This window comes from Limanda limanda, chromosome 21, assembly GCF_963576545.1.
Source record: "Limanda limanda chromosome 21, fLimLim1.1, whole genome shotgun sequence".
Classification (NCBI taxonomy): domain Eukaryota; kingdom Metazoa; phylum Chordata; class Actinopteri; order Pleuronectiformes; family Pleuronectidae; genus Limanda; species Limanda limanda.
The window spans coordinates 728,850-740,144 of NC_083656.1; the positions used below are offsets into that span (position 1 = coordinate 728,850).

Here is an 11,295-nt window from a genome sequence, read left to right on the forward strand (position 1 = left end):
ATCGATGAGTTGTGGAGAGACATCGTTAAATTTCGGGCACTTAGAAAACAATCACAATGAATTTCTCCTCATTGTTTCATATTGAACAAAATGTACAAAGCCATTCGAACAGTCACAACGTTTCAATCTTCTTTATATACGATTTTTTTTAGCTCGTTTTGTTTTGTTTTTATATAACTCAACTTCAAAAATTGAGAATATTCAAAATACACTTTGACCTCACTTCGTTCTCTTGGTATTTACACGTATGTACAGGAGACAGGTTGACCCCCCCGACCCCCCCCCCCCCTCTGTTTCTCTGTGACGTGGTCGTTTCTGAACAGGAAGTGAGATACAAAACTCTTTTACTTTGTACATTTTGTTTTTTTTTCTTCTATAGTAATTTTCCTCCCCCCCCAACACACACACACACACACACACACTGGTCATGATGCATTTGACCCCCCCCCCCTATATGGAGGTGCTGTGGGTGGCCTCAGTGGCTGCGGGTGTGGGTCCGGCGCAGACTGCCTGGTAGCACGCTGCCGTGGGCGTCTTGCCAGGGCTCAGTCGGAAGACCCCCCCGTTGGGCGCCCTGTGTTTGCACTGCATGCTGAGCGGGTGGTGGGGGGGCAGCATGGTGCTGCCAGGGCCCTGGGACAGAGGGAGCGTCCTGCCGAGGGTCCCCCCATGGTGAGGGTGGGGAAGAGGAGGAGGCGGCCCCCCCTCCCCGGGGAGGAAGGTGGTCGCAGCGAGGCCCGAGGGGGGGTAGTCCCGCCCGGACTCCGCCCCCGGCGCCGGGCTGGGCTGCATGCTGCCGATGTCCAGCGCAGAGATCTCGATAGAGGGGCCGGGGATCTGCTTGTGGACCGAGTCCTCGTCCAAAAGACTGTTCATACGCCGCTGCACCTGCTCCAGGTTCAGCTCCTTGTCCTACAGAGGAGGAGCGGGGGGGTGGAGGACACAAGGGAGACAGGGGGGGGGGACACAGAGGCTGAGATTGGCGACGGGCCGGTTTCTCAGACTGACTCAGGTCTGATGCTGCTCCTCACACTGGCCTCTGAGTTCTGCCGGGCTGACCTCTGACCCGCTGAGCCACGAGGCCGAAAACCAACGAGTCACAAACACTGGAAATCAAACTTGGCCGGTGAGAATTAAAGGTTTGATGTCTGGAGGAAAACGATCCTGGAGCCAAACCGACTCGCTTTGTTGTAAAGTTATTCGAGTTGTTTTCTCGTGAGATTTGGAAACTGAGGAATCGATTGTTTTGCTTCAGGATCTTAAATTGAAATTAAATAAATAAACGTGTAAACTCGTGTCTCAGCGTTTATCGACTTTACTGAAACTAGTAACGTGTCTGGTTGTTGTTCCTTCTCCTCAGCGACCTTTCGACTGAGGTCACGGAGTCTGAACGCTGCTCGTTGCCGTGGAAACACGTCGTCACTTTACAACAAACTCGCTGAGTCGTTGTTCCAGCATCAGTGAGATTAGTCACAGAAACACGAGTGAGATTCAGAACAATGACACATTTACACTGTGTATTAATATCACACATATATTCATGTTGCAGTGATGTCAGCAGCAGGGGCGGAGCCGGGATTTTACTAATGTAGCCCCCCCGAACCCACCCCTGCAGATACGATTTGAAATTTCGACCCTTTTTATATTTTCTACTATTTCAAACTTATTGTCTATTTTCTATATTTTTTACAAGACTTCTCCAAAGTTTTGTTTTCATTACGTTCATGGCAGAGAAATTAACAGGAAATGATGCGTGTGGTTAAATATTATGGTAGGTATTGTTTTTTGTATCATGTATTTATTTTGAAGGAGCCACAGGAAATGAAAATGATTCGTCAGCGTTAAGTCGCGACTGCTGCGGCTCCGAAAAAAAATAGCACTGAATCTTGTCGTTTTTCTTCTATAGTTGCGTTCCTGGTAAACAAGGCTGCTAAGTGTGTTTGCTGCCCCCTGCTGACCAGTATGTAGCATATATCTGTGGTAGTAAACAGTGTCTGCTGTACCACCAGTCACCACAGGTGTCGCCAAATCAACCAGGACTATATTTTTGTTAATTCCTCAAATTTATAAAAATATTATTTATTAGAAATGTTATATTATTTCTAGTGTTGACATGGAGGCGTGCCTGTGATGCGAGTCGTGAACAGAGCAGCTTGTAAAAACACTCGTGATAAACTGTGGTGAAAGATCGCGCTCCAGTCGAGAAGTCGTAGACACGTGTTCATGCAGGAGGTGTGAACGATTCCTCGCAGCCTCAGAGAGACGCCCTGGATTCAAGCGTCTGAACGCAGGTTATTGTTCCGAGCGGCCGCCGCCTCATTAGAACGAGTTTTCAGCTGCAGCGTGGAACTGGCATCTCGCCTGAATAATCAACGTCTGGGATTAAACCTCGTCCGGTCGTTGGAGAGCGAGCGCCGATGTGGCTGAAGAGGAAGAAAACAACAGCGTCTGAAAGCTTCGGTTCATTTAGAAAACAATCAGCTCTTTCGAAGAGCGCTCCCGGTGGAGCGGAGGAGTTCAATCACTCTTTTCCGCGTCGTAACGAATAAAACTGTCGGTGCTGAATTGTGGTAAAAACAGTTTTATGTTGTTTCGGGTTCTTTTAGAATTCGTGTGACTCTTTGAAACCTTTGGCTCAGAATTCGGTTTGGAACAAGTGGATTTAATATCAGCGTCTCTGCCGTGAACGAGTCGACAGCGGACGAGACCACGAGCGCTGAGGCGTCAAGTTCAAGGTTCCACGATATATTTAGGATAAAATATTTGTTACTAATGTTAAATGATACAAACGTGTTAATATGCTGTAAATAATCGAGTGATCCTGAATCGTTTCAATTTATTTCGGCTGAGACACAAAAACTTTCTGATTCACCAAACGTGTTTAAAGCTTTTTTCAGTGAGGCACAGAAACTTTGAGCCAAATGCTAACGTTAGCACAGGACCTCACTGAGGCTGCTGGGAATTCAACTCTTTGACCTAATGGTGGCGCCAGAGATGGGTTTGGTGATAAGTTACTTTAGTTCAGTCGATAATGAAAATAAATTAAAGGCACAGAGACGTTTGTCAGATTTCTTGTGATTCACAGTGAAACTTGTTTATTCTGTTCACCAGGCAAACATGAGGTCAGAGGTCAGAGGTCAGCCCTAATGAGACGTGTCGACACAGTTAAAAATGTCTGAGTGAACAAACAGAAAAGCACCAGGACGGTTTCTGATGACCGGGGGGGTTCAGCATTAAAGATGAGGTAACAGGAGGTCAAGCACCAGTTTAAACGTATAAGATCGTATCGTCTGCGTAGAGTTAAACCACAAATTCACTTTCAGATCAATTCTTTGAGTTTTTCTTTGTTTAAATTTAAGTTTCTGGTTCTGGAAATTATTTTTAGAACTTTCAATCCTAAATCATCGCCTGTTAAACATTTTTAGCTTCAGGAAACTAGAGATTTAATCATTAGCTTGTGATCCTGTCATTTAGTTTATGGTGGAAATAGATTCAAATGAATATATAACATGTTATCACCACTAATGCTCATTATGTCTTTGTCATAATTAGTTAAATATCTCTGGAGAGAAAACCAGAGATTTGTTTCCAGATCTTACGCAACAGAAAAACCAGACTGAGTCATGTTTTTCTAGATTCTAGATTTAGAAGTGACCAGAAACCAAACGTGTACAGATCAAAGTGGTCGTTGAAGGCACAGATGTGTTTTTAGAAGATTATTTGGGTCTTTTTGTTGAATCATTGTATAGGATTCTATTCTGACCTGTATCAATAGCTTCTGCTTCATCCCAGCCTCTCTCTCTCTCTGTCCAAATGTCCCTCCTCCCCTCCGATGAAGCAGTTGTAATGTCATTATATGTCAATGGACCAGAAACCCTTGCCAGTCTGTAATCCTTAGTAACCTGCACGAGATCAGACAGCAAGTGTAAATAAAGAAATAAAGGGATAGATGGAGAGAGGGAGAGGAGACAGACAACACGGGCGTCCACATTGACATATAATCTTCAATAAGACGTGAAACAGTGACAGTAGCAGGACTTATGGGCGAAGGATGTGGGACACAGATCTTTTATCTCGAGGACGTTCACTTCACCGTCTGCTCACACTTTAGTTTATGGATCCACTAACGTGCTGCGCTGCAGATGCTTTACAGTAGATTGTGTTGCTGTGGTTGTCGAGGGGCAGAAGTTGTGTAAACGAGATCTGAGCTCGGTTCCTGTTCATGTGTTTTTACGTGTGTCTCCAGAAGTTCTACCTTCCTGTGGATTCAGATCCAAAATGGAGCAAATTCGGGAACCAACACTTTTTGTGTGATGAAGAAAATGTTCCACACTAAATGTCTCTTAACAAACAGAATATAATGATGATTTGCGACCTAATGTCTCTAAGATGTATTTTCACTTTGTGTGAACATGAAAGATGTTGATTTATGTGATGTTTAAAATACTAAAGTTTTCATCTTCAGATCCATGAAGATTATTCAAATGAAACAGTCTGAGAAGAGATTCAGACTTTTTTCATATTTTATCATTAAGTTACAGCCGTATTCTCGAAATCTTCTTTATCTCTTGTAACATTGATACTCACCTAATTAGTATAATTACAGATTAACATTTGTTTATCATTTAAATGCTCATACACACTTAGGAAAGTTATGATAGTTAAATTCATATTAAATCTGTTGCTGGGACCCATTTAAATCCTCTGTGTGTAAATCAGCTGTAAATAATTAATCCGTAAATCTGCGTATTAATCATCAGATGTTTCCTTGTTGTCGTCATTAATATAAATAAGATGCATGAATGATTAATTAGCTGCTCTTCCTGTGTAAGTGTTTCATTAGTGACAGAGTCGGGTTGTAATCGGCTGCTGTGTTTTTATTCCTCTCGACTTTGAGTGACAGGACATGAAGCTCAGATTCAGATTCTCTCCGTTGCTATAAGTGACTTTTTGTTCCTTTATGTCTTTTGATTTTACACTTAAAGGAAAACGTGTTTAGAGTGTGTGTGTGTGTGTGTGTGTGTGTGTGTGTGTGTGTGTGTGAGCCATCTCTCCCGCCTGCTAATTATAATCTCCACTCAGACCCTCGGGTGCAGGGAATTACCAAAGCTTCACAGTAGAAAATGAGTTTGTAACAATAATTCAACAGGAGGCACTTGATGGTGACTCTGCTCGACTCTGTGGAGATTAATGATTAAAGATTAAAGATTAATGATTAAAGATTAAAGATTAAAGATTAAAGATTAAAGTGTGCGGCGCTCTCGGCTGTTTGTAACGAGCCGGACGAGCCGGGAGCCGCCTCCTTCTTGTTGGAGCTAATTCGACTGAGTTTTCCCGTAAAGACTCGAGCGCAGTGAGACCTGCGGTGGAGGCGGAGCTTCAGAGCGTGTTAGTAGACGAGATGTTCGGTGGCTGAGGAACAGATGAGCTCTGAGGTTCAGGTGGGAGGTCGATGGGAAAAGAAATGGAGGGCGAGAATAATAATGATGATAATAATAATGATGATAATCATAATAATACTAAGAGACCAAATTTGATTTCAATCAGTGGCCTGATGAGGTCAGCGCCCCCTCTACCCCCCCCCCCCCCCTCTACAGCTGGGTGTACTGCAGCTCCACTAAGTCGGGGCTGGCGTCTGCGGCGGGATCCTTAAAGTAGAGTGTGGCAGTGTCCTCCCCCCACGGGCCGGGCCGCCGCGCCCGCTGCTCAGTCACCTCTTTGGGCTGCTCCTGGCGGCAGCGGTTGCTGTTCCACCACGCCTCCAGCCCGGCCACCAGGCACGCCAGCAGCAGGCCGGCGGCCAGGATGCAGAAGACGCCGGCGAAGCTGTGCAGCTTGAGGGAGCGTCCGTCCGGGCTGGCGCCGGCGTGGCTGTTGAGGTCACAGCGGCCGGTGCGAGGCCACCACTTCTGCTTCATGATGTCCAGGTCGCCTTTCTCCTGCAGCTCCAGGATCCTGGAGGAGGAGAGAGGAGCAGAGAGCTCTGAGTTCATAGAAGGGTCGAATGTGAAGCTGCAGCTGTGACAACATGAGAAACTCTTCCTTCAGAACTCCAGGCCCGGAGTCACAGAAAGAGTCTGAAGCTATAATCAATACAACGTTTGATTCGGAGCCAAAAAAACATATATTTCAGCCAAATATCAAAACATTATGTTCACTTCAGAACTGAGCTTCAATCGTCCAAAACCTTTTTATCAGATTTCTACCTTTCAAAGAATATTACCTGATATTTATCCTGAAAGGGAAAGTGCATCGATAAAAAATGATGTGTTGAGCTAAAAGCTGCAAAGTGAATACTGAGAAACTCTTTCTGTCCGACTCTCTGAAGCAGATTCGTGTTTTCATCAGAAGAGACGAGTGATGGTCGATCACTGAACTTCTGCTCTGACGTTTTGTTTCTGCACAAACCAAAGAAGAGAAGAGACGATGAACTCCACCGGTGAACGTCAGGATGTGACTTTCAACCACGTGAGAACCTCGACTGTTTCCTTCATGAATCCACTCCAGTGAAAACCCTCCTGCACAAAGCGCCGCCTGCTCACAGCTGAATTTCTGCTTTTGAAATGGGTCGTTATGGGCAATTAGCCGAGCGCTCAAAGCTGCGGATCGAAGCTTCAGCTTCTCACGTCTTTTAAAACCAATCGCCGAGTCGATTCTAATCTAAACTGTCGGTTTTCACAAGCGTTTTATTTCTGCCAGGTTGAAAGCAGACGATTGAAGCTTCATCTTTTCAGAATAAGAGCAGGATTGATTTGGGTTCCAGCTCAGAATATGAATCGACACTTGGTGAAAGACAGAGCAGCAGGGGGCGCTAGTTCAGACTTTCAGGTCTGAAAACAACATCTCTTCAACATTTCAGACGTTTTCTCCGAGTGTTGGTGAAGTTCAACCTGTGACCCGAGATCTTTGGTTTGTGATCCGTGGAGTTTCGCTTGCTGCTCACTTCGGGACTTGATTAAACAAACCGCGGCAAACAACCTACGTTCAGCAGCAGTAGAATCTCAGCCCAATTTGCGATATTTAATCTGCTCAACTCAGCGTGAACGTGTTGAAGGTCAGTGCGCCACAGTACCCCCCCCCCCATCAAAACACCCCGAGGACAAACTAGTTTCAGGCTGAAACGAGCAGCGGAGGCAACACAGTGAGGTTATTAACGGCAGGATTATCAAGAGCAGCTGTGGGACCAGGTTTTAAAATGATGGTTGAAATGAGCAGATAAATGTTCTGCAGCCGAACAAAAGCTCCGGCCTCAGTTTGACTCTCGGACACATTATCCTTCTCGCTCCGGTGTGAAGACTTCGTTAATAACTAGTGTTTGTGTCCATTCACCAACACAAACTAATCCCTGAGTAAACACACTGCTGCTTAATTAAAGAGGAAGAGGAGGAGCCGAGGGACGAAGGAGAAACTGACGCTGCCACTCTGAGACCAGAGAAGAAGAAAGTTTCACTGAAGCACCAGAGGCAGAGATTCCAATTCATGCCTTCAAACTTATTTGAAGCTTCTACTTTTAAAATCTTTGAAATCAAGTGTTTTAAGTGTTAATTGAATGCATTTATTAAATTTATAACATCATTTCAGTTACTTCCTGTATTTCCTTTGGTTTATTTATCTACAGAACTTTTTCAGTTCAGACGCCACTCTCCTGAAGTTTGTCTACTTCCTGTTTCTCGCCGGCCGATCGATACGAGACGGGTGAGAAAGTGATGTAACGACGCGGAGGTTTACTCGTTGATCAACGTGGTTTTTTAAACTCGCACTGGGATCAATTTGTGTTTGAGATGAGACGAGGTTTCACTCTGCGGCTCCAGGATTTCATCTTCAGCTCAGAATCCGAAGGAGATAAATGAATTAAGGAAAAACAAATCCAGCTTCTGCTTCACAAATCAAATAAGTAATTAGTGCACGACGCTGTGTTTACACTTCACACGTGAATAATCCCGTTTGCTGCTTAATACGCCTCCTTTCATCTGAGCTTAGCTGAGTTTAGCGTCTGCATCGATTTTAACAGCTTCATCGCCGCCGCAGGTTCTTCCTCCAGTCAGAGATTCTCTCTGCTGTGATTGGCTGAAGAGTCCAGATCAACAAAGTAAAAGCTTCATCATGAAGTCATCGTCAGGTTTCACAAAGCAAACGGTTTGTTTGAGAAAAAGAAATCCAGAATATGTTCAGAAGAAGATCACGACCTGAGAAACCTCGGGTTCACGTGCACGAACCCGTTTCTACTGTTTGATTCTCCAGGTTCCTCTGTGAGGTGAGCAGCTATGGGGGGGGCGGGGGGGGCACTCACTTCTGTGAGAACAGGTCTCTGTACGGGCTGCCGTGCTGCATGGCCACGCCGTAGCCTCTGCTGCTCATGCTGCTCCCGGACACGGTGATGGTGCAGTCGTCGTCCGTCAGCGCCGCGTACTCCAGCACCGCCATGTCCCACAGGAAGGCGTACGGGCTCCTCTTGGCCTGGAGACACACACACACACACACACACACACACACACACACACACACACACACACACACACACACACACACGGGACATCAGGGGTCAGCTCAGCAGCCAATCAGAGACGCAGCTCTGTCGGGAGGAGGCGACGGACAGTTCCCAGCTTCATGGACAGGAATCAAAATTCATTTGGTTACTCAGAAAAATAACGATTTCTGAGATTTTCAATGTCTGTCCCACAAAATACAGAAAACATGGCATGAAGTTTGAACCAGGATATGAATCTGTACTGGACACTGTGTGTGTTTTACTGTGTGTGTGTCTGTGTGAGTGTGTGTGCGTGTTAATGTGTGTGTGTCTGTGTGTGTGTGTGTGTTAATGTGTGTGAGTGTGTGTGTGTTCGGGGTAACAGAATCATGAAGGATGTTTATCATGCAAATGGCTGAATAATGGATTTGCTCAGAGCCGATTTGTCTGTGATGCTAATTTGTCATCGGCTGTTGGGAGACGTATGAACACAATAACGTAACAACATGCTGACACACACACACACACAGACACACACACACACACACACACACACACACACAGTGCGTACCTTGCGTATTCCCTCTGACGGACTGGACACAGAATAGTCCAGGCCGTGGTTCTTGCTGATGGTCCTCCACAGCTCAGCGTAGGTGCTGTCCTGCTCCAGAGGGTTCGTCCCTTTGTTCCTGAAGTAGTCGTAGACCGCCGAGTCCCTCACCGTCCCGTAGTCCACGTCCATCTGCCGCACCAGGTCCTGGAACGACCTGAGGACAGCACACAGAGACACACACGTCTTCACCAGAGTCTGGTCCTACTCAACAGAAGCTAAGAGAAACACATTTTCTGCAGATTCTTTCATTAAATGTTGTTCATCACATTTAAAATCAGTCTGAGTCTCAAATCTAACTTCAATGCAATAAATAACTTAATTTATTACACATTCTTTCTGTTTCCTGCTCGCCTTTACCCATAATCCTGTGCGGTGTTTTATGATGCTTCACTTTAAATGTAAATCATGTTTGAACTTAAGACTTTTACAAAACTTATTGTGTTGAACTAACAGCCGAGTGAGAAACAATCGCAGGCTGAAGACGAGAATCATCCTGGATTTGAGAGATTTTGATATCACTGAGGACGACAGGGTGTGTGTGTGTGTGTGTGTGTGTGTGTGTGTGTGTGTGTGTGTGTGTGTGTGTGTGTGTGTGTGTGTGTGTGTGTGAGAGAGTGTGTGTCCTCGTGTGACAGTGGGATAAACAGATATTTAGACAAAGATGAAGATGCTGTTTGAGTCTGAAGTCACATTTGTTTAAGTCTTTAGTAGCTGCAAACTCCCACTGAGCTGTGTGTGTGTTTGTGTGTGTTTGTGTGCGTTTGTGTGTGTGAGTGTGTGTGTGTGTGTGTGTGTGTGTGTGTTACCATATAGCGTGGTCCATGCGTGACACAGTCAGGTAGGCTGCCAGGTTCGCTGTGTACGATGAACACACGATGAGCGTGAAGAGCCACCAGCTTCCCATGACGATCCTCAGAGCCACCGAGCCCACCACACTGTCCCCGCCTACACACACACAGACACACACACACAGACACACACAGACACACACAGACACACACAGACACACACACAGACACACACAGACACACACAGACACACACAGACACACACACACACAGGGATTTAGCAGGTTGAATCTTCACATGTTGCAGACTGATGCTGGGTGACCTCTCGGCTCAGGGTCACCAGGACGCTCCATCAACCAGAGGCTGCACAGCTGCAGCTAACGACAACCTGTTCGGCCTAAAGGTTTCCCAGGCAACCTGCCAGACCATAATAACAGGTGCATCTGCTTCCCTGTGTGTGTGAGAGACATCTTTCTTCTGTTAGAGGAGGAGGAGGAGAGAGGAGGAGGAGGAAGAGGAGGAGAGAAGGAGGAGGAGGAGGAGGAGGAGGAGGAGGAGGAGGAGGAGGAGGAGGAGGAGGAGGAGGAGAGAGTAGGAGGAGGAGGAGGAGGAGGAGGAGGAGGAGAGAGTAGGAGGAGGAGGAGAGAGTAGGAGGAGGAGGAGGAGGAGTAGGAGAGAGTAGGAGGAGGAGGAGGAGGAGTAGGAGAGAGTAGGAGGAGGAGGAGGAGGAGGAGGAGGAGGAGAGAGTAGGAGAGAGGAGGAGGAGGAGGAAGAGGAGGAGGAGAGGAGGAGGAGGAGGAGGAGGAGGAGGAGGAGGAGGAGGAGGAGGAGGAGGAGGAGGAGGAGAGAGTAGGAGGAGGAGGAGGAGGAGGAGGAGGAGGAGGAGGAGGAGGAGGAGGAGGAGGAGGAGGAGGAGGAGGAGGAGGAGAGAGTAGGAGGAGGAGGAGGAGAGAGTAGGAGGAGGAGGAGGAGGAGGAGGAGGAGGAGGAGAGAGTAGGAGGAGGAGGAGGAGAGAGTAGGAGGAGGAGGAGGAGGAGTAGGAGAGAGTAGGGAGGAGGAGGAGGAGGAGGAGAGAGTAGGAGGAGGAGGAGGAGGAGGAAGAGGAGGAGGAGAGGAGGAGGAGGAGAGGGGGAGGAGGAGGAGGAGAGGAGGAGAGAGTAGGAGGAGGAGGAGGAGGAGGAGGAGGAGGAGGAGGAGGAGGAGGAGGAGGAGGAGAGAAGGAAGAGGAGGAGGAGGAGGAGAGAAGGAGGAGAGGAGGAGGAGGAGGAGGAGGAGGAGGAGGAGGAGGAGGGAGGAGGAGGAGGAGGAGGAGGAGGAGGAGGAGGAGGAGGAGGAGGAGGAGGAGGAGGAGGAGGAGGAGGAGGAGGGAGGAGGAGGAGGAGGAGGAGGAGGGAGGATCACAGGTGCTAAGAACGATGGAGGAAGAC

General features: G+C 47.1%; 1 pseudogene; it reads right to left on the reverse strand.

The window, feature by feature from the left end:
- Positions 1 to 450: 450 nt before the first annotated feature.
- LOC133028130 (glutamate receptor ionotropic, delta-1-like) overlaps positions 451 to 11,295 on the reverse strand; it is a 270,179-nt pseudogene continuing 259,334 nt past the window's right edge.